Source organism: Eurosta solidaginis, chromosome 5, assembly GCF_040869045.1.
Source record: "Eurosta solidaginis isolate ZX-2024a chromosome 5, ASM4086904v1, whole genome shotgun sequence".
NCBI lineage: Eukaryota > Metazoa > Arthropoda > Insecta > Diptera > Tephritidae > Eurosta > Eurosta solidaginis.
In genome coordinates this window covers 257589317-257614424 of record NC_090323.1, presented here as the reverse complement: position 1 = coordinate 257614424, position 25108 = coordinate 257589317, and the positions used below count along the sequence as shown (strand labels likewise).

At 34.7% G+C, this 25108-nt stretch overlaps 1 long non-coding RNA gene across 1 annotated transcript in view; it reads right to left on the bottom strand.

Moving 5' to 3' along the window:
• Positions 1 to 25108, bottom strand: part of LOC137251672 (uncharacterized) — a 313405-nt gene that overhangs the window by 222777 nt on the left and 65520 nt on the right. The window contains exon 2 of the long non-coding RNA XR_010953311.1: positions 17723 to 17749. This is a non-coding gene — a long non-coding RNA (uncharacterized lncRNA). The remainder of the gene's footprint in view (positions 1 to 17722; positions 17750 to 25108) is intronic.

The following is a 25108-nucleotide window of genomic DNA, read 5'->3' as shown; positions in this document are numbered from 1 at the left end:
TATGCGTGTGAGTGTGTGTGTGTGTTTTGCTAAGCTTTTATTCAATCGATTTCAGCCACACAAAAATATAGCTTCGCACAATTGACTACACATATTGGAAAGATTTGAAAATCATAGCAGGAAACAAACGAACGGGGGTTGTCTTTTATTCGCCTATTTGAGGTTATTATGTTAAAATTAGAGTATTCGCATATTCTTCGTTTAGCACCTAAAAACTTACTAAGTGAAGGCAGTCAACTGTGCCAATAACACATTTCAATGGATCATTCTCCAATAAGTTCTTCCTCTGTTAGCATAAGCAGGCTCTGATAAAAATAAGTACTTTCCGAACTGGATAATGTTCATCCATTTGCAAAGCATGTACTAGCCGACACAGCTACTGAGTATTGATACGATGCAGTAAAAAAATAAGGGATCGAAAAAAAATTCCAAATTTTTGGGCAATTTTCAACACACCGTAACATCGAGAGAAATCGTCATACAAGAAATTCAGAAACAGGAAATTGTAGGACCAAGCCTTTTTTTTTTTTTGTTTTTTGTTTTTTTTTTGATATTTTGAAGCCGCATGCGATTTTTGCGTAACCTTAAAAAAACCGACAACAAAAATATTCTAAAGTTTTTGTGGTTTTTTTTCCATTATAAGAATTGGAAAAATTATGCTTTTTCCTTTGATTATCTATATCCCTTTTCATTTAATATATCCCTTCCGTATTTCCTTCCTCCTATGAACCCATTCCTGTTTCACATTAAATTCTATTCTCTCCCGCTGCTCTATTTAGTTCCCGACCAGTTCTTGAAATTGATCCTTCTCCTTCTTCTTTTTCTCACCCCCCTTTTTCTCTCTCTATCTCTCCTTTTTCACTTTTTACCTCTTGCTTAAACTTTTCCTTTATCTAATCTTACTCCTCTTTCAATCATTCTCCATTAAAATTTTTTAGGTCATGATTCTCCCCTCGGTCTAATACTCCCTCTTTTCTCCTTTCCTCTTCCTTTTTTATTCCCCTATATCTTTCTTCCCCATTACTTTTCTTCGTTCCATAGCTTTTGTTCCTCTCCCAATGCCATTTGGCTGCCACTAAGTTAGGTAGGGTTGAGTGAGGAAGTTACATAGACTGAGTGGGTTCATAGTTTGAATTTTTTAACCAGGGATTTTCCAGCCCTATCAAAAACCAGGACCTGCGGTGATGGGACGAAATTTGAGCATACATTCCTCTGGTCACATTTTGTCAAATTTTGAGGGCTTTTCAAATGCTTGGGAACTATGGATAAACATAAGCGCAGATAAGGCACTCCCATTCGCCGTCCATACAAAAAAATAATAATAAATAATTTGCGCGAGATTTTGGCCGAACTTCTCTTCCAATTTGAGAAGCGCTCTCTTTAAATTTTTCTTACAAGACCAAAATACCAAATAAATTCAAGGGGTTGTGTAGCGCAACCCTTTCAGGCTGCCAGCTCAACTTGTAGCTTCTCCAAACCCAATTGTCAACCTCACCTATCCGTGGCGAATCCTGTTTCATTAACAGCCGAGGCTCTGGCGACCCGGAACTCTTCATGGATGTAGAGGGTGGGAGCGCGGGATGGCCTAGAAGGTCGCAATTGGTCATAATAAATCGTTCTCGAGATGGTAGGGCTTGCTACTGGAACGTACCGGATCTGCATCAGGCAAAAGACCATCAACTTCTATAACACTACCCATGGCCTTCGGGGAGCATTTCGGTTGGAAAGTTTTCGACTCTGCTTCATTCGGATTAACCTGAAATCCAGCATCACCATTAGATAGTAATTTGTTATAGCGGATCATTAAATTATTCAAGTGAGCTGTTTTTTTAATATGTAACATAGCCTAACAAAACCTCACTCCTTACATATCAAACCTTTCCTGAGAGCAGTTTCACGAAGGAGCTATAGGGTTACTTTCAGTCCCACTCTTCAGCTTCGAAAATAATTTTTTGGACACGAGATCGAATTGATTTGAAATCTCGCCTTTCTTACGAAGTATATGTAGCAAAGCAGTGTGGTGTAGTGCCAACTTTTTCCTAAAACCGGAAATAAAATTCAAAGTTTTTTCAATACATCGAAGCAGGAAGATAAGCAATTAAGAAAGAGTCCACTGTAGAGAATTAAACTATCACATTTACAAAATTAGCCTTCCTGCTGAAATCAACACACGCACACACACCGTTATATGTTCAACTAACCCATTCATATGTGTGTATGTTCCGGAAGTGTAAGCAAACTCGCTATAACATAAAAGGCTAATCAAGTGATAAGAAAGATGTGTAGGGTAAATTATGTAACGAAGCTCACACAAATTAGATGTGTCTTTACATCATGAATTTTAATATCTACCATTAGCAGCATACATACATACACAAATACACAACGGAAGAATAACAAAAATATTACAGTGAAGCTAGCAGCGAGCTAACCAAACCCATGTATGTATGTGTATTTGTTTGTATGTTGTACTCGGTATGTGAGCACATGCTCGCCAACCACAGTTTGTTACCTTGACAGCCAAACCAACGATGGCGCATTGCATGACATATAACGCACACACACACAAATTTTCTTTACGTATTACCATATTTACGTACATTCTCATCTGGATCATGATTCAACGCAGTGGCGCACCAAGCCGGTGAAAAAGTCGACAATTTGTGTCGAATCGAATATCAGGACAGGGAATATACGCGGGAGATGTTTACTGAATTAAGTACAAGCGAAAACTAAAGAAGCGTCCTCAAACCCATGAGTGCACCACTGATAAAATTGCAAGCTGTGCATGCGGCTGGCTGGCATTTCTTTTCATTGAGCTTATGAATTTGTTGAAACGTTGTAGCAAAGTGAGCAAGGAAAGCCATGAAAAAAGCGCCACACAAACCCCATACAATGTCTATTCATATTGCAAAAGTGGGTGGTGAGAGGTGTTGGCACGTGTTACAGGCACGCGAATGAAAATGTGACAGATTTGTTTAGACACGTGACAATTGTTGATGTGCGCATGCAGGTGTATGTAAGCCTTCGGGAGCCAAACAAAAATTGCATGAAAAACATATTTGCTACTTTTCCAGACAAGCGAAACAAATCACATTTGCCGATATTTAAGCTCACAGGCAGTTTAATAAAATTGGATTAATTGTGCTCTTGAAATTGGCTGGTCAAAATCAAAAAAGGTTTGGAAGGTTGAAATTGAGTTACGCAAATATGAAGATAATGCAGCGAATAAAAGCCTCGCGGAAACGCTGGCTAAGTCAATTTATGCGAATGGACGAAAACGCTCCGACCAAGAAAGTATTTCAATCGAGACCGCAGCTGGGAAACAGAAAAGAGGTAGAACTCCAATGAGTATCGAAAGGTAGGTGGAGGAAAACTTGTCTATTCTTGATAGCTCCCAATTTTATATAGCTAGCGAACTTTTTACGAAACGGCCAAATACCGCTTAGGCGTTTAGTGCTAATCAACTCGGTAGCCTGGCAGCTTGAGCAAAATATACTTGAAGACACTCATATGTGCGGTTTAAGCGGCTTACAACATTTCTTACTGTATGCATGTTTGTCCTAGTTGTCTGTTGCTCAAATTCACTTATTAGAAAATTGTAGGGTATAAAAGAAATCGTTCTTCAGGAAGTGCGACAAGTACAAGAAGATGCTAATGCCGGAGCGTACCGCATTCCCTACGGAGCACTCCTTTACTCTAAGGTAATTATTGTTTTGCTAAAACCAGTAACAACAACAACACTCCACCATATACGGGGTCTTGTTTGCCATTGCCTACATCAGTTTTAACCAGGGACCATATCATTCATTTTACCACGTAAAGTAAAACGTATTTCTAGATTTTTTTTATATCACTCTAAAAGTAATAAAAAGTCTTTTGAGCTTTTTATTTCAATCACGAATATAACAGTTATTTTTCAAGTTATTAAATTCGGTCTAGTTCGGCTTTTTGGATTAAAAGAATAGTTATTTTCGAGTTATTCGTGTTCTTCCAAAAATATTCGCATTTTTTTTTTTTTTTTTGCTTTTTATTTCGGTTGGAGAATAACAGTTATTTTGGAGTGCCTTTATTTCACCTTAAACAGAGAAGTTATTAATTTAGTTTTTTCCATTGAAAATAAAAGTAATTTTGTGAACTTTTCATTTCACTCGGAAAATAACTAATATTTTTTTATTTTTCTTTCTCATTATTCGAAAACTTTGGAAAGTTGTTTTTAAGATAAAAATTGGTCTTAGTAACAGCTAAGTGGTTCATTTCTTGAAAGTACGTTGGTACAGGATAGCCCATTCCATCTTTTTCGCTAGCCCACCTTAGTAAAACAAAATCTTGAAAAAGTTGAAACCCCCCAAAATCCACAAAAAGATGCACAAATGTTGTTTTTTCAATGTGTTTCATTTGCTCAAATTTAGCAGACGAAAGCACAACCACTATTTTCGGTAACCTACTCAGAAAAAATTTACCGTAAAAAACCTGTTCCAGCTGTTTGAAGATGGCACCCGAAATGCAAACTTTTCAGTAAAACCCTTGGAAACTTTAGAGAAAAAAATGTTAAATTTGGGAATCTGCGACCCCGACATACGATTTTTTTTATAAAAACTATGTTTTCTTTTAATTTGTTTAATGTGATTCGTTTGCCAAAAGTTAGCCCAGGACAGCCCACCCTTTCTTGTTAGTCTTTGAGGAAAAAATATCGGATAGAAATACTTTAAAGTTGAAGACGGAGTTTGATAATCCAACATTCAAAAGGGTCAATATTATTGAAACTTTCCCATTGTTGTTGCACAACTAAAAAGGGGATAAAATACTTGTTTATTAACAATATATATATATATTTTTTTTTAATCAAATATCTAAAAAAGTAAATTTTTTTTTTTAATTTAAAAAATTGTCTACTTCATCCTTCAATTTTCATATCTTAAAATTTCTCTCCCCATACTTTGCTTGGAAGGTTTAGACATGCATTTTTTTGTGAAGAGAAAAAGTTTTTACAAATTTTCGAAGTTTTTATAATTTTCTGTAAATTTTGTGTCTGTTTTGAAATAGATTTGATATGCGGAATTTCAAACCTGATTTCGAAAGTTCTGCACTTAGGCTTAATAAGTCAAAATTAACAAAACTTCAATATTACATTTCAATTTACGCACCAAAATATTTCAATCATTTCCCACGTGCCTCTAATTTTAACAGCAGTTAATTTGCTACCAATTTTTGTTTTATAATCATTAATTTAGCTGTTAAGTATTGCCATTGGCAAGTGAAGATTGTACTCTGTGACAAAATAAATAGATGATTCAGTTAAATAAATAAATGTTACTATGGGTTTCCGAGATTCATTATTTGTGGCGCCCGTGCCTCGCATGAAAAGCAGAAATCAAAACACTTGCAGCTGAGGAAATTGATATTTACACACAAATTGCTTTTTATTTTTCTGCATAAATATTATATAAATATTTTATTATATACGAAAAATCATTTATCATTAATATTTTGTTTCAATTATACGCTTATTTTTGCTTTGGCAAACACGTTTTTCCATAATTACTAACTTTTAGTATCTCATATTCGGTTTAAGCCATTATACAACTATAAAGAGGTAGTTCACTTCTTCCCCGCCATTGCCACAATTTGAATTAAACTGAAAACAGCTCGACGATATATTTAAGAAAAAGCTCCCAAAAACGGGTTTTTCAGGTCTGCTTGTCGCTTTTAATTTTTTGTCTAAAAAGGTTGCTCCAAACTTGACCCCATTGCATGCATCAGCTTTTTCTTCACTTTTGGATCGCAAGCCAATGTTAGGAGAGGCATCTTGTCACTACTTTTTAACTGAGTGTCTCCGACGCTTGCATGCCTGAATTGTATTTTATTTGAATGGAGCTTGTGGGGCGAAGTCTAAGGATGCTGATAATCAAAACCATAATACAGTGTTTAAGCGACTTAAACTATGACTTTGTTTTCTTTCGTTTGTTTCATTAGCCATTGAGTGTGCTTGTAATTCTCAACTTGTTAGTGAAATATTCTAAAGACATAGTTTAAATTTTTTATCCCAAAGCGGGGTTTTTCAAAGCAAAACAAGGTGGCTCATCCCGTAGCCAATACCTTGGAGCCCCCAGTGCTCGCCCCCAATGAATAAATACAAGGTGTAAAAGGGGTTTTTCAAAGCAAAACAAGGTGGCTCATCCCGCAGCCGATACCTTGGAGCCCCCAGTGCTCGCCCCCAATGAATAAATACAAGGTTTAATAGGGGTTTTTTAAATAAAAACAAGGAGGCTCATCCCGCAGCCAATACCTTCGAGCCCCCAGTGCTCACCCCCAATGAATAAATACAAGGTGTAACAGGTATATAGTGACCTCTCTCTAAGTAAAATAACATAAAGTCCATTAACATAATAATTTATAAAATAAAAAAAGATAATAAATTTAAAAAAATGCTTGCTTGCAGTGGGCTTTGACCCGCAACCCCAAACGTGTGAGTCGGATACGTCATCCACTGTGCCACGACTCATACGCCTACAAGCGCATCAAATTACTGCCTTATAACTCATATTAAACTGCTCGCCCTCAACTGCCCCACGCTTAGCTAACAGCAAAGATTGAAAGGTCCCGAATATATCCCTTCCTTTCAATCAAAGAAGTGGATTATGTGTTGTACGTAAAGCAAAAAGAAGACGTAGTCGCAATGCCCGAAATATTGGATGGGGTCAAACAAAAAGCTTAGAATAGGTTTCCGGCGTAGTTTTCCCACTTTACTCTCTTTAAAAATACAAATTTATGTCAAATACGTAAAAGTGGATTTAGCTTTTTTGCTTGCATCATGGTTTAAGTAATTTCTGCTTAAAACGAACTAGAAAACCGAAAAAAATTTGCCGGTTGGTTCCTTAGTGACTTGTTATTGACGTGTTTTTCAGATGTGTCATCATCTATTTATAAAAATTTTTTTTTTGTATCTGTTTCAAAGCAAATGGATGAGTTCGTAAAAAATCAATAACACGCTGATAACTTGTTGGTAATATGCTGATAGGAAACCGGTAACTTTTCAAATAGATAAGTTTCCAGAGCACATGGATAACTTTTTTAAAAAAAAATCGATAACTTTTCGATGGCATATTGATAACAGTTTGATAAAAAATCGATAAAAGTCAATAAATTTTGGGAAAAATCGAATAATCGAATTAAATAAAATACTAAAATACTAAAGCGTTAGCACACAGATAACAAATTGGTAAATATTCGATAATGATAATAAATTAAAAATTTTCGATAACAAACCGATAAATGGTCGATAAAAAAATCAATAACTCTTTGATAAAATCTATTATCTATAACAACGTTATAACATTTAGATAGTAATTCGATAACACCGATAGCAAACCTGTACACTTTAAGGAATTTAAAAAAAACCCATTAAACGTCGACAACGAATCGTTATAGAAAGCAGATAACTCTCCGCTCGGTTTCGTTTCCGGACTCGGTTTTGACTTCTAATTTTTCTTTTCCTCCTCCCTCCATTTCTTTTTTCCTTTATTTTATTTTCCGTCTACTTTCGTTTCATTCTCACTCCCTTTTTTTCTTTACCTTTACTTTAATTTCCCTGCCCTGCCTAACCTTGCTTTTATTTACTGTCCGTTATCGTCTATACAAACTCTACTACACTTACGCTCACTTTCTATATTCCTCATACAATATATCACTTTTAAAGACTACACTTACGCTTACAGTCTGCTTAGACGCTTACACATCAAAAACAGTCACGGCTACTGAAAAACTGTTCTAACTCAAAATCTATTCAAGTTTTTTGCATTTCTTGGTAGCCAGCGCGCTTTCGTAATGTCTCCATACAAATATCACTCATACGCCACGGTGCTCCTCAACAAATTGTTTACAAACTGCCATTGCACTTATGTAAAAGCAATATAATCTAACTACTTAAATAAAATCACATCATACATTTACTCTCTTCCCCTTACTTATGAAATTGGAAACTAAATACAAATAAGTATGTATGTACGTATTTGGATTTTCGGTCAAGACGACAAGCGCACACAATTTGCTGTCATTACTCACCACCAACTCTGTCAGCTGCAATGTGCCACATTAGATGCCAATTGAAATAACAGCAAATTATGTAAGCCTGTTGCTTAGTTTCATACAATTTCATGCTAGCTTTCAATCAAGAGCACAGCATGTTGTCATCTGTATTCAGCACAATTTATAATTTGTGTTTATTTTATTTAGATCCATATTTGTTTTTGCATAATTAAATTTAATAGAAGTTGAGAGTGAACTTTCTAGATTTCAAACAACTTAAGCATATTTGTTATGTAAAGCGAAAATTTAAGATTATTTGATGTATATGAGTCTGGCATACCTTATTACTACATACTTACTCAATCAATTTTACAAATTCCGTAATCATTTTTAATATTGTGGGATCGAACTGGAGCTCAAGGACTTAAAACTACTTTTTACTTAATAAAAATTTGGGACAGGCCGATAAACAACAATTACCACAAAATATTCTGTTACAGTTTTAGGCATTTCTGCATTTAACAGTCCCTATTCCGTTACATATCAAAAATATTTTTGTAGGAGTAGGTTAAGGTTACAGTCCGGTTGTAATGCGAAAGATATAAATAAGCTTACCACTTTCTTTTATAGAAAAATTTATTACCTGAGCCGATGTGATGGTAGCATACTCCGCCTACCACACTGAAGATCCTGAGCAAATCAACAACAAAATTTTGGAAAAAAGTTTTTTCACTTAGAAGAAAGCTTAGAAGAAGTTTTTTCTCGGCAGTTTTCTGCAAGCACTCCGAGTGTATTTCTGCCATGAAAAGCTCTCAGTGTAAACTCATTTGCCTTGCAGATGCCGTTCGGGGTCGGCATAAAAGAAGTAGGGGCCGTCCCGTCAATTTTTAGGAAAAATTAAAAGGAGCACGACGTAAATTGGAAGATAAGCTCGGCCTAAAATCTCTTCGGAGTCTATCGCGCCTTATATTTATTTTATTTTTTTTTATTTCCTGAGCCACAACTTTTCCTGAACAAGAAGAACTGGTGCAAGTAAGCCGTGTTGCTTTTCGATTATGCACTGGAGACAAACCATACAGTGTCAGAAAAGTAGTTGAGAATATAAGAGCTGCAAGACCGTTACCCATAACAACAATCGATCCCACTATGGTCTGATTTAGGCTTGGCGAATTTATGTCATTTTATAGCCCGATTTGTAGCACTTTAAATTGTAAAATATTTGTGTTCAATTTCCCTTAAACATTAGCAACACATTGCTAACAATACCATCATTAAATCTGTAGTCCGAAACGACTTAAAGGGATGCTATCGCCGGGCTTCTCAAATTATATTCCTGATCCTTAAATAAAAAACTAAAAATCACATATTTCGGTACGAATTGAAACCTATTACATCAACGAGACAGCTACAGATTTTAATATTCTGTGATGGATCTATTGTGGTAGGGTTATCATATCCGTTGCCATGCTGAATAGCTTAATTGAGTGGTTTATCTTATATAAAAGGAACATGAAATTGGGAAGTGCACCATTCAAATGTATTCCACATATAAGCTGATGTCTGCGTTTTGCCCATTTTTATCTTCGTTCTTTGTTCAGCCGGCACTTCTCGGAGCCTTTTTGTTTGTGGGTCGAATATTTTCAATCGAATTTCGTTATAGCCTAGTGCATTTTTTTTCGTGATCTTTTATGCATCAAGTTCACTAATTTTTTAGCTTTTTAGCAAGGAGAAGAAGTAGTTTTTTGCTAACTCTAAATGTTTACACTGGTTATCACCATAAAATACTGTTCTAATTCGAGACTTGTTTACCATTCGTTATAGATGCAACCCTCATACATAAACAAATAGAACCTTAGAGTAATCTCACTGATATCTCTTTTCTTTTTAGCCGTCGTCTCATCCTCCATACTGGTTTGTTACCGCATCTCGTATAACATTTTTTCCAGTTGTCAAGAGATTGCAGCAGGGAAGGCAAGAGTCAAGATCGCATTATTTAAATAAAGCTTACTTCTTAGTCACAGACCCTTTGAATTGGTCAATAAGTAGGGTCCGCCTCCAAGACACCGTGATATACTTGCTCGTACAAAATGTTTTCAGTCATTATTAAAATCGCATCATTACCTTAGCTCGGATTTCAGAGTTCAATTTCTAAAATTTCTTCTGTTTTCATACAAAGTTTTAAGGACTTATTTTATCATTAATGTGGATGTCTTTCTCAAATTGCTATGTATATTTATAAGAAGCATATAAGTATATGTGAGCGCACGTAGATAAATGTGCACGTCACTACTGCATTATACTACACTGCCGGTAGGTGGTCGTTTTGCCAAAAAGCACCATCCATAATTCTTACTTAATAAGCTCATAAAGTGAAAATAGTCAACCAACAAAAATATTGCTTCCGTTGATTCATCCCTTTTGTAAGTTAGATAAATAATGCACTAAAATCCACATAGATTGCAGTTCAACCTATTTGTTGATATCCAGCAGAGCATAACGGCCTTCACTGCTAGTCCTCCTTCATAGCAAATTCTATCTAAATTCTGATCGGCTTTCCTCTTGCCTTTCAAATCTCACTTTTTAGCGTCATTCTACCGTTACGGTTGCTATTATAACTGCATCGATATATATTGGTGGCAGCTGTAGAAGCAATATTACATTGCATTTACAACAATGACAACAACATCGACGATGATGATGATGACGATGGCGACATTGTGAAAAAGAGAATTCAGTCAGTTAAGCTACCACCCACAGAATAACTCTTTTTTTGTGCAGACGCATACTCTTTTAACCATGCTTTGTAAACATTAGAGTGTTCCATATCCATGTGGTCAGTTATTAATTAACGTATATAATTGTTATATATTTTTATAAGGAAAATTTTTTTAATTAAATTTTCGTTTCTGCATGATACTATTTTTTTTTTTTTTTTTTTTTTTTTTGAGGAAACTCTTTTACTCCAAAAATTAAAAAAAAAAAAACTTAAGTATCACACACAAATAAAAATCATGATTAAAAAACCCAGTAAAGTTCGTTAGCGAATTCAATTTGGCCATGAGCTCAATTAAATTCGCCAGAAAATTTTTGCACTATAAAGTGCATTCGCAAAGTTCGCTTTTCGATTCCCCACTCACTTAAAACTTTTCTTAAATTTTCTATATAACAAAAAATTTAAACATGAAAAATTCGCACGTGCGACTTAATACTCGCTTAACTTTGCCAGCCAATTGATGTTTGAATTCTCCGTTTCCCAAAACTTCATTAAAAAATCGCCAGCCTGTTTTCATTCGCCCAAAAAGGTGACCGCAATTTGCACGAGAAATTCGTTGGCGAATATTTACTAACACAAAAACAATTAAAATTGGGCTGGAAATTAGCATTCACATTTAAATATTCACTCGCACCAAAATATCAAAAAAAAAAACAACCAAAAAAAAAAACAAAAACGAACAACGTCCGCCTTAAAATTTTATTTTCAAAGAAAAAAGTCACAGTTTCACAAAAATTAATTAAAAAACTGCGCCGGAATCTCTGAACGCGAAATTTGTCAGCGAAGTCAGCACTAAATTTTTCCAAAAAAAAACTGTTTGTGTTTAAGTTTTTTGCTGAAAATGCAGCAAAAATAGTGTAGATATACATTGAGTAGCATCAAAAAATTTCTTAAAATAGTCAACGAAGACCAAGTTTCCTAGCGAATTCACCAAAAAGTTTCATAAAACTTATTCAAAAATTTTAATAAAATTTGGCACGCGAAATTCTTCAGCGAATTTTTTGCAATGTGTCCTCATTTTACCACATTCAGGACGAAAAAAATTTTTTTTCGAACGAATAGCCTTCCTGTTTTAATTCGCTTAAAAGTTTTTTTTAAAAATCGCCCGTCAAATTGGTCAACAAATATTCTTTTCTAAAATCTTCTTGGACACTCAAAACTTTTCAGCAAACTCCCCGTAAGCCAAAAATTTGATTTAAATTCGCAATTAAATGTGCATATATATAAAATGACTTATCTAAAATTATTTTTAAATTTTCCTGCAAATTTGGCCAAAACTTCCACGGCGAATTGTCTACGCTTATGCATTTGCGCAATAAAGAATGCTCTAGCTAAACGGCAAGTTTTAGAAGTCGTCGTTAGGTCTGAAATAGTATATGAGCTGATAATAGCTGGAAAGTTCTTCTTGACTATAAAGTTTGCCAAGAAATTTGGCACTGAATTTTCCTTTAAGCTCGAGAGCAAGTTTACATTTATTGCAGAGCGAAATCCGCCGAACGAACTTCGTCAGCGTTTTTCAATCTTCACAAATTTTACCAAAAATTTGCTATCAAAATTCTACAGCAAGTTTGAACTCTCCCAAAAAGAAACCTACAAACAAACAACGTACTCAACCACTAATTCGCCCTAAAGTCACACCCTAACGTGCAAAACTAAATGCGTTATGTATGCACATGTACATATGTATATGCGAATGTATGCATTTTTCGTGTAAGTACATATTTCATGCAGTCATAAAGCCGACACACAACTAATGGAGTTGAAATTTATGGTAAAAGAGTTTATTTGCGACGATTTGTTGTGCTTAGTAATAGAATTTATGTTGTGGCAACAATTTTCCAAATAGCAACTCCGCACCGTATGAGACCAATTGTTTGGTTGTGTGAGTGAAATTTACATTCATGCACTTGTTGTTGTTTATATTGAGTACTAATTTGTATTTATGAGAAGCTGTGCAATTTTCAGTTTTCAAAATATTTTTTGTAATTTAATAAATAAATTTATTACAAATTGTTGGTTTATTGTTTAGGCATAAACCAAAGACTATGAATTAATAAAGCTCACTTGTTAAGGATAATTACTTTTAATAGATTTGAGGTGTTTCAGCAGCCAAACCTGTGGTGCTTAATGTTGAGTTGAGGCTAGAAATACCTACCACACTTTCGTAAGGGCGCAGAGCGGTTGACATATCTACTGAAGATCTTGAATGCTATATTCAGGCTTGGTATAACTTATAAGTATAAAGCGACTAAAACGCTGTATAGGATTTTGTATTCAAATTAAAATTTATTTTAAAATTTAATTCATAAAATCCGTTCAAAGCATACACTTTTAAAGTGTAGTGTGGCATTGTCAAACCAATCTCTTCAGTGAAAGGGTCTTAATATAGCCACAAATATAACAAGTAATGAAGGCTAAGTTCGGGTGTAACCGAACATTACATATTCAGCTGAGAGCTTTGGATACAAAATAAGTAAAATCACCATTTAGCAAAATTAAACTAGGGTAACCCTGGAAAGTATTTGTATGACATGGGTTTCAAATGGAAGGTGCTAAAAAGTATTTTAAAAGCGAGTGTGCCATAGTTCTATAGATGGACGCCTTTTCGAGATATCGCAATAAGGGTGGACCAGGGGTGATTCTAGAATGTGTTTGTACGATATGGGTATCAAATTTATTAAAATTAGTTGTATATGTGAAGGCGTTTTCGAGATATCGACCAAAATGTGGACCAGGGTGACCTAGAACATTATTTGTCGGGTACCGCTAATTTATTTATATATACTTATATCATACAACGAACAGTATTCTTGCCAAGATTAATTTTCTTCTACTTAATATGGTAGGTGTAACACCCGTTTTACATAGTTTTTTCTAAAGTTTTATTTTGCGTCAACAAACCAATACAATTAGCATGTTTCATCTCTTTTTTCATATTTGGTAAAGAATTATGGCATCTCTTTCATTTTTCGTAATTTTCGATATCGAAAAAGTGGGCGAGGTCATAGTCGGATTTCGGCCATTTTTTATACCAAGATAAAGAGTTCAGATAGGTATGTGAACTAAGTTTAGTAAAAGTTATCGTGTTTAAAAACTGGGCGTGGCTTCAGCCGATTTCGTCCATTTTCATAGAAAGCAGTTATTGTCATAGAATTGGTAAATTTGTGTTCGAATTATGGCCTTAAAAGTATTCTAGACAAATTAAATGAAAAAGGGCGCAGCCACGCCCATTTTGAAATTATCTTTTATTTTTGTATTTTGTTGCACCATTACTGGAGTTGAATGTTGACATAATTTATTTATATACTGTAAAGATACTAACTTTTCTTTTAACATTTGACTTTAAAAAAAATTTTTTAAAAGTGGGCGTGTTCGTAATCCGACTTTGCAAATTTTTACTTAGCACACATATAGTAATAGGAGTAAAGTACCTGCCAAATTTCATCATGATATCTTTAATGAATGCGAAATTACAGCTTGCAAAACTTTTAAATTACCCTTATTTAAAAGTGGGCGGTGCCACGCCCATTGTCTAAGATTTTACTAATTTTCTATTTTGCGTAACAAGGTCAACGCATCTACCAAGTTTCGTCGCTTTATCCGTCTTTGTTAATGAATTATCGCACTTTTTCGGTTTTTCGAAATTTTCGATATCGAAAAAGTTGGCGTGGTTGTGCTCCGATTTGGTTATCGTGTTTACAGGCGGACGGATGGACGGACATGGCTAAATGAATTTTTTTTTTCGCCCAGATCATTTTGATATATAGAACTCGATTAGTTTATGCCGTAACGGATTACCGTTATGCGAACAAAGTTGATATACTCTGTGAGCTCTGCTTATCTGAGTATAAAAAAGGTAATATTACAAAAAACCTATAAACATATTTGTTAAAAGATATTTTGAAATGCACCCAAGTCTCACAGCGTTCTTTGGAATATATATGTACACTTATCTATGAGGATACCCAGGGGGGTATATAAGCAGCATTGGCCAACGTTGAAGTAAATAGCTACGTTGTTATTTGCATTTCATATAATAATTCAACTAACATTTTTGGTGTTGTTGTCTTTTTTCTTCTGTTCTTTACAACTGCAAGTACTTGAAAATTATAAAATATACGAAGCTCGATATAAAGGGTCGCCCCTTTCAAGTCAAGTAGAAAAAAACGAAAAAAAAAAACTTTATTCACCACTTATCAATATAGCACGAATAAATGCACCTACAATACTTTAAAATCAAACCGAACCCCTCAAGCGCATGTACGCAGACTTTTAAAGTCAGGCTGTGCTACGATTTTTGCGCAAATATCCTCTATGCTTCTCCAATAGGCGAGGGTTGCACATGATTGACCAAACAGGAAAGGCGTGAACCCAATCGCATGGCTGTAAAGTGTCGAAGATCATGTGTATGTCTTGCAACTAGACTAGACTAGACTAGACTAAACTAACAAAGTTACTTCTGTCATTAAAAAGAGAAAACTGTATTCTCCTGACGGGTATTCTAACTGGACTTCTGGCTTCACATACCTTTAAATTGGGCTTGGTCAGTGATGGCAGATATAGGAAGTACGAAAAAGGTATTAGTGTTCGAACTCACGGATTTTTATATAATTTTCAATTTATTAGACAGTGAATAGCAGAGTTAAGCTAATTTTTTTATTTTAGTGATAGCTTTCAAATTTTACTGTTTCGTTTACAAGTGAGTGGAAAGTGCTTCCTACTCATCGAGTATTATAACTGTACCTAAAACAATTTTCTTTCCGTTGATTTCACCTAACAAGAGAAAAAGGTATTTATTTTGAGAAAATAATATCGCCCTGCTGGTTCTTCACAGCTCTTCGTACGTTTTTGTGTTCCTTTCGCAAAATATTTTCTACTGCATAAGAAAATATTTTCCATTACCTACCAATTCAGCCTTTTTGCAGAACCCTAAGTTCAAAAGTTCGAATATGGCAGAGTAACGTGAGGGTAACACTTTTTCCAGAAAAGTAAACGCGATTATAAAGAACAATCTATTCTTGTCTTTCAAATCTGGTGCAATTTTGTTCATATTTATACTCTTGACGTTATTAAGCTATTGCATAGATTTTATCGCGGGCTTTGCGACTAAATCAAAAAAACCGTAACGGATATTTGTCAAAAAAGGTTCGAAAAGGTTCGGTGTTAGCAACAGGCCAAATACATAAAATTGGATCTCTATCATAAAGTTAAAGTTAAAGTTTAAGTTTAAGTTTATGTTTATGTTTAAGTTTAAGTTTAAGTTAAAGTTAATGTTAATGTTAAAGTTAATGTTAAAGTTAAAGTTGAAGTGAAAGTTAAATATTAACTTCTCATTTATTCAATAAAAGTAAAAAAATTGTTTTCTTATCGGTCACCACGCTTAAAAAGTGTAACTTGAATTAATATCAAAGACAAAACTTGAATTAATATCAAATAAACCAAAATGTTGCATAAATATTATAATTGCATAAGTTGATAATATGCAATAGCTTTACCGCGACAGTCCCCGAGTGCCACACGTCCTTTTTTTATCTACAAACCTCTCTGCCCACAAACATTTACTTATTTTCGTCGCAGCTTTTACTATTTAAAAAAGCTTTACTGCAGCTACTCGTTAATCTTGGAGATAATTTTTATCACTCCATAATTTTTAATTTTTTTTCTTCCAAAACTTTTTTATCATACAAATTTTTCTTGTCTCTACCGCGATGGCACGTTTGTTGTTGTTTTTGTTGAGGTGGCATTCACAAGTTTGAAAACTAATTATGCTTATGGAATTATGGAGATTCTAATAAATTAGATTCACTTTTTTTCGATTTCGTCTGCTACTGAGCTACTTTACCACCATTGCCACCGATGTTGACGCCACTGTTGCACGTAGTCGCACGCCAAATGGCTAGCGTTGTAACTGTTTATCCATTATACGTTAGTCAGCCATAATTTCTGTTTTTTTTCTTTTGTTGTTGTTGTTTGTGTTACTAACAGAAAAGCTTTTGCTAATTCTATTTGCTGTTGTTGTACTAGACGACCGGCTGTTTGGTTTGTTGCCCACCCAGCCGCCAATATCATTGTTTACCAACAGCATCAGCATATCTCTATGGATGTATGTATGTATGTATGTGTGTTCTAATGCAGATGTAGGTAGCTCTCTTGGTATGCAGTTGCGCTGTTTTTCCTATAAATGTGCTTAACGATGAGGTAGCTATTTTAAAGTAATTTGTTTTCAAAATATGCGCATCACTCGTTCGCTGCCTTTGTGGCCTTCATCGATGTTGCATGCCGCCTGCCGCCTGCCGTCTGCCGCCTACCGTCTGTTGCCTGCTGCTTATTCGTTGTTATTAGTGACTGCGTTGCGCCTGCATTAGAGCTAATGGATTTAGTAAGTTAAGTGAATTTTTGTAAGTTTTTTTTTTCTCGCAGCAACTTTCAACTCTTTTACTGTGGCGCCAAGCCTTTTATTGCTGCTCTTAATGTCCTCCTGCTCTCGTTTGTCCTTTGGCCTATGTAGCTAATTTAACTAATGAAAGAACTTTTAACATATGTTCGTATATTTTGTGTTTGCGTAGCTGGGCCAAAAAGTATTTTGAAAGATAATGTAACGGCGAAGATATTAAGAGTCGTGTTTGTGTAGCGAACTTACAAAAGTTTAGAGATTACTCTCATTATTATTAAGTGATGTAACAAAATTTTTTAATGTTTTATTTGTTTGACTTTGCTGCTATGTTGAGCGTTAGAAGTTGAAAAAGGTGAGAAGTGAGGTAAATTGTTTCTTATTATACTAATTTTCTTAATCATGTTTTGGTAAAAACAATTTATTTTAATAGATTGGATTTTGGCAAACAATAGTTCTTAAGAATAGATGTGTCACATTAAATTGAGTGCTTCTTCTTTTAAACTGAAATATTTGTTTATTACACTTACCTTCACCACTCAGAAATTTGAGTTCATCTGAAAAAGAGCAAAATTTTATATTAACACAGATCGCGTATAATCTTATATAACAAACTAGTTTAAAATTAGTTAGAATATTCTTGAGACTTCCAAACATAAAAAGGCAATGAGCTCTTATAGCGTTCTTAAGCATAACGGTGAGCGTTTTAATTTGTAAAAACGTTTTAGAAATCACCACATCATTAATCGTTACCACTTCACGTATCTCTACCGAAATAAGCTTTAGAGAAGAAAATAAAAAAAGTTTAGACCATTTTATTCCATATTAAACACTCTTGTAAAACCTTAAGGCACGAACGGTTAATAATAATCGATACCGAAGTATTCAAGTACCACAAAGTACTGGTGGCGCAACGTACCGAAACACCTGCATGGATTTCAATTGGCAGAACGCTGATGATTTTTAAAGATTGTCATCTTTTTTGGTTGTTTGAAAACAATTCCTATGGTTTTCGTTTGCGTATGCATTTATCGATTATTTACTCATTTCAAAGTATATGTGTTTTACGTTCCCGAGATGGTCGGGCTACTAGGTGCTTTGTTACCGGAACGTACCGGATCTATATCCGGCAAAGGACCACCAACATCGATAACACTCCCCAAAAACTTCGGGAAGTATCTTTGTTGTTATTATATCAACACGATAATTTGTATTGAACCAAACCCCTTTTGTCCTATCAGCTCTATATTCATTAATGTTTGATTGACTTTTTTCAACAGCGCAAAAAGAAGTTGCTTGTATGCTGACACATCTGAATATAAGTTCCCTGAAAAGTTAATTAGGTCTGAAAAATTACGTTGAGCAACCCCACCAGCTTCGTAAGGATTGTAAAGGAGCACTTCCAGTTATTCAAAAGCAAACAAGACTTCAGACAAGGCGAGGCCCTTTCGTGTGATTTTCTTAATATAATGCTCGAGCAGATAATTGTAGCAGCATAACTAAAACATGATGGTATAGTCCATTTAAAGAGCGTACAGTTACTAACTTATGTTGATATTATTGGTCTGATCAAACGCTCTGTGTGTGCTGCCTTCTCTGCATTAGATAACGAAGCAAAAACAGTGGGGTTTGCGGTAAATGAGGAAACGGCGAAGTACTTGCTGTCATCCAAAAAAGAATCGGCTCATCAATCGGCAGCACGTCAAAGTTAACGAATTCGAGGCTGTGAAGGGTTTCGTATATTTCGAAACAAGCACTAATAGGAAAGTTCTAAGTGTAGTCTCGCTGTACTTAATTATACCCCGGGCCCAACCTCCGACAATTTTTGTTTAAGATTTGTATACCCTTAAAGCAGCGAACATTTACAAGACTTAGTTTTCTGTTACAACTGTAGCTTAAATACCATTTAATTTTACATTTCATTCCATCCTAAAACATTTTACTTCAATCAAGATTTATTTAATGAGACTCCATTAACTTATTTAGTTTTGCCGACTTTAGGTCCTGCGTGAATAGAACCACAAGTTTTTGTTTTTCAACCCATATATTTCGGTTACTCAGCAGTAATCGTCTTCAGAGCGAATGTTTACAAATACAAATCATTGAAAAAACTCCAATAAGCTCGTTTGAACTTCATTAACCATATACCAATATTTGATATTTCATTAACCTTTTTTCTAATTTTATCGTTATGTCTAATAAATTAACTCATTTTTAATATACCATCATTACAAGCACCATTACAAATATACTCAAACATAAATTTTTTTGCAAATAAAATTTCAAATGCCAAAATTAGCCCTAAAAAACAGCTACAAAACAGTGTAAACAAGATCCTAATTTACGCTGAAGGCGAGCAAAGGCAAAGAATCTAAAGAGCAAACAAGGCAACAAATAAATCAAAAGTGAGTATAAAATATGTAAATGCAATATTTTTATACTCAGCGTGCTTTGCACACAGTTTGGTTTCACAGGTATAAAGAAATCGAGATAGATATAGGCTTCGAAAAAAATTTGATTGAGCCATGTCCGTCTGCCCATTAACACGATAACTTGATTAAATATTGAGATATCTTCACCAAATTTGGTACACGAGCTTATCTGGACCCAAAATAAATTGGTATTTAAAATGAGCGAAATCGGATGATAACCACGCCCACTTTTTTATATATATAACATTTTGAAAAACGCAAAAAAACCTGATTATTTAGTAAATAATACACCTAGAATGTTGAAATTTTGACATGTGGACTTATATTGAGACTCTTGGTAAAAATTTTTTTGAAATGGGGGTGGCACCGCCAACTTGTGATAAAATTAATTTTACAAATATTATTAATCATAAACCAAAAATCGTTAAACCTATAGTAACAAAATTAGGCAGAGAGGTTGCCTATACTATAAGGAATGCTTTGAAGAAAAATTAACGAAATCGGTTAAGGACGTCGCCCACTTTTATATAAAAGATATTTAAAAGGGTCGTGGACGAACAAAATAAGCTATATCTTTGCAAAAAAGATCTTTTTGTCAATGGTCTTTCATTTCCCAAGCGGATTTATAACAACAAATAAGTAAAATTTCAAGTTTTAAAAAATGGGCGTGGTACCGCCCCTTTTATGACTAAGCAATTTTCTATGTTTCGGGAGCGATAACTCGAAGAAAAATTAACGGATCGTAATAAAATTGGGTACACAAATTTTCCCTATAGTAGAAAAAATTTCTATAAATATTGAACGGGATCGGTTAAAGACCACGGCAACTTAGATATAAAACAAGTTTAAAAGGGTCGTAGATCAGAATAATAAGCTATACCTTAGCACAAAAATAGTTTTGGATCAATGATATTTGACTTATCAAGTTGTATTGTAAGAGGAAATGGGGAGAATTTTTTTTTAAACGGGCGGTGCCACGTTTTATGTAGAAAAGTTATTTATCTGAAATGAAATGTGCAATTGAAGCTCAGCTGAGTATATAATGTTCGGTTACACCCGAACTTAGACACCTTTACTTGTTAAGATTCTCTTCAGTTTTGATGCAGGTATACAAAATGTTAAGTGAAGCGCAAAATACTAAAAATAAGAACCAAAGTGGAAAATGTAAAAAAAGCAAAAACTAAAATAATTCAAAAAGCGGAAACCGAACTCAGAAAAAAGTTTACAAACTGCTGACAAAAATTTTAAATGAAAAGGACCAGCATCTTTTTTTTCTCACTCATAAATTACGGCATTCATTCATATTTATGTGTGAGTGTGCCACTTAAGGACATTTTGCTACTCAACTCGCTACTTGTGCTGTTGCTGTCGGTGAAGATGATGCTGCTCTTTCTGGCGTTGCTGCTCTTGCTCTTACTATTACGAAAGGGTCTTCAGTCGCACTACTCATTTTTATTGTGGCGATATTGTATCCCTGCAACTCGTATTTTATCTTAGTTTCTCATAAATATGTCAGTCGCGATGCTCACATAAATACATAAACATAAATAGCAACAACTCTTCGTATATTAGCACATTATCTGCCTTACTTTTTCGCTTTATACCTACAAACATATACAAGAGCACAATCTCTTCACGTTGAAAAAGCTTGTTCAGCGCTTTGCTTACCACTTTTTGTGAGTGTTTTTTGCCCCTGTGGCCCTTTTTAATGCGACCAACAACTCAGTCTGAGTGTTTTATTACTCCTAATTTTGTGTTTTCTTTATTTCCGTTGCCGGTCGAAAAAACAAGTTTTTTCTTCTATATCCAGTTTTCATGACATGCAAACTATTATGGCGAATCTTATCAAATATCAACCACCACTTATGATAACTTCTAATGACTGACAAAATATGTTGACATTTTAATTTAAAAAGCGTCATCTAGCCATCGATGCATGGAAAGAGTTTTAGATTTAGAGAGTTTTACAGAATATTCCGCATGACAGAAGGCGTTGCTCATTTAGCAATTATGTTAGAAAGTGATTCATGTACATCATAGTAACACAAAAATTTAAGCGCGTCTGTAAACGCGACAATTTTTCCCCTTTTTTTGAGATCAGTAATGAACACCGACCCGTTTGTTTAGCCCTCATGGCGTTTTCAGTTAAAAACCGTCGAAATATACTAAAATATTTTGCGTTACCAGATCCGCTTACTGTTTTTTATGACTACAAAAATCGGTCACTGGAAATTGGCTTTAAAAAAATGGCGGATCTGGCAATAGGTTGCCTTGTATTTTCTCCCGCGACATTCGACTCTGCCACTACGATTTTCCAAAGAGATATCGTACACCCTAACCTCAATTCAAATCTGATCCCCCATTTGTGTTTGCGTTAATTAAGGCTATTTCGGATGAAAGTACAAAATTCCCAGGAATAAATATTGCACAATACCAGATTTTCTGTCTTTTTTTTTTTTGCTGTTTAGAAGCTTCCAGAGGAAAATGTTTCGCTTTGTCATACTACTGTTTGGCACGCGCTATCGCTCAAAACTATTAAAAACATCTTTAAAGTGAGGGAACACTATACCAAGGCGGCTGTATGTAGATGGCCAAGAGCTTCTAAGGCCATTAATAAAGTGTGTTATGAGAATTTGCAGCCAGACTTGGATTAGGTGGACAGCGTTGGATTTCAACAAAGCTTTCACACCTCAGAAGGTGACGGATGGATTGCAACAAACAAAGAAAGTTGCTCCGATGGAAAGTTTTTCTTCCCATATATAATATTACACCGCGGAGTCTACCTTACGAGGCAGTTAGTCGTACGACTACAATAAATCACTTAGAATCTTATAATATATGATATTAATGGATCTAAACTAGCTCCGTCGTCTAAAATACGAGAGTTAGGAGTAATTTTTGACTGCAAATTTATGTTTCATGATCATATGAATCAATCAATGTTAACTCATACGCAATAATTGCCTTTATACGCCGTTGCAGTACTGAGTTTACTGATCCATACACTCTAAAACTTTTTTCTCGATGGTTCGTTCCACGTTAGAATACGCTGTGTTTATATGGAGATCATTTTACGATTGCCATATAAAGAGGCTAGAAAGGGTGCAAAGGCCTTAAGAACTTGCTCTGCGTAGATTAAACTTTGAAGAGCCTATTCCGTCTTATAATACTAGATGTGTCCTTATTAACATGAAGACGTTGGATAGCAGAAGAATGTTGTTTTCGCTTAGCTTTGTGTTTGACATCATTCAATGCATAGTAGATGCTCCGATTCTTTTACAACGAATTAACTTCTTGGTTCCACAGAGGAACCTGAGAAGTAATGATTTGTTTTTTATTGAATGCGTGAGGTTAGTCACACATTATGCACATTATGCTCCTCTCATCAAAACCTTACGACAGTTTAATTTGTTCTCAAATTCTTTGAGTATAGATTTCTCAATTGGAAAATCCAAATCTAAATTGCAATTAAATGAATTTGTAACTTAAAAAATAATTTGGTAAATATATTTAATTAGTTATTTAGTCTGTAAGAAACTTTGTATTTCAAAGATTACTATATTTAAATAAATAAATAAATAATAAATGTAGATAAGTGCAGAAGATAAGGAAAAAGTAACTGCAAGCTAACATACTAACTTAATTGGCGCTTAACCATTCAAACGGCTATGGCCGTTCAACAAGATTAACTGGCGCCAATGGCACAATAAACCTTTTACTTACCGTGTTACCCTTAAAAACGGACTCAGATTCAAAGAAAAAATCTGAAGTATGGCTTTTGTGGGTCTGACTCTAGCACACTATATAAAGCACGCCAAAGGAAAAATATGAGCCCAGCTAAATAATCATCAGATGGTGCGGATTTCAAGAAAGCAACAACAAGCAACGTCTACAGAACTTATAAATCCCATCTGATGAAAAAGTTAACATAAACATTTAGAAAAGTCAAAAGCCACCAATTGTGAGATTCATGAAATAGCAATATCCATTCTTCTGAAATAACACCGGCACACAATTAAAAAAATGGTCTTTACATTTGACCATACCTATACAGCGATATGTATTTCGAAGTTTGGAATCCGAATCTTGGGACAGTTTAATTTAAAAATCTTAAAACTTTTGAGTAAATTACTTAAAACAGAAAATATTTCATATAAATATTCGAATCATAGATCCGTGACTGCCTGGAAACAGTGTTTTATGTGATCACACTGGCACACTGGCAGTCAATTTGTTATTAAATTGCAGAAAACCCTCAAAACCAAAAAATCGATAATAAAAAACAAAATTTTCAAATATTTTGGAACATTTTTTTTTCTCTAAAACACAGTATCTTCGTTAATCTTACAGCTGGGTATATATGTAACACCCTATTTCGTATTTTTGTTATTCTTCTTTCAGCTTCCTTGTCTTTTTGCGCTTTCAACTGCTATGAAATGTTACTCATACGCCATGGTTGCCGCCAAGCAAATAAGTACTTATGTTTGTATAACTCGTGGTGTAGTAGAACTTGACAAGCAAATACCTTAGCTTTCACACACATTAAACCTACTAAAACACATTCTAAGCCTTTTTCGCTTTTCACTCTACTTGTTTGCGCGCGTTAAATTTGATTTTTGATTTACGAGCTTAACTTTATAGGCCATCACAGAAGTGGCTCTAGCTTAGTTGAGAAGCATAGCAGATTGCTTATACTAACTACACACATATCTGTATATATTACATATGCATACTTCTGTTTATATATGTGTTTGTGCAGTAGCAAGCTCATGTGTATGCTGTCATTGATATTTTGGTTGGCTGGTGTGATAAATTGCCTTGTCAGAACCCTTTACAATCGCGACACTACATTTTGCTACAACCTCACACAACACACACACACACATATACACGATAGTGTACACTATAAATGTGTACATGCCTATGATTTTTCATAGTACAAAGTATCAAAATGGAACATAAACATATTGAGTGTGCATATGGCAGTTACTTCTGACAGCATCAGCCAACACTACCAACTTGCCCCTCACACATTTACAACGCAAAATGCAATTGAGTCACTCATACTACCCCATACGCAACTGTATATGAATGTATGTGCACCGATACGCCCATTTAATGGGTGTTGACAGATTTGTCAGAGGCACTCTTTTTCCATATCGAAATTTTGTTGCTGAAAATCAAAAATTTGTTCTCTATTCTTTTATTTTTGACACTTTTTCGTTACAGAAGTGTCAACTCGTTTTGCTCAAAGCTTGTCATGTGAAATTTGTATGCAAACGCACACACTCTCAAATATCTTCTCACACTTTTTTTTTAGTTATTTCAAGTCAAGTGCAGAAATGTTTGGTGTCAGAAAAGAAAAAATAACTAAGTAAACCCCTTTTTTGCCCTCGCCAATCCCTTCTCTTTGGCATATGTGCCATTCACTGAGACATGGCAGCGGGTCTGCGCGGGAGTTTTTTGTCGTTGTTAAGCTATTTA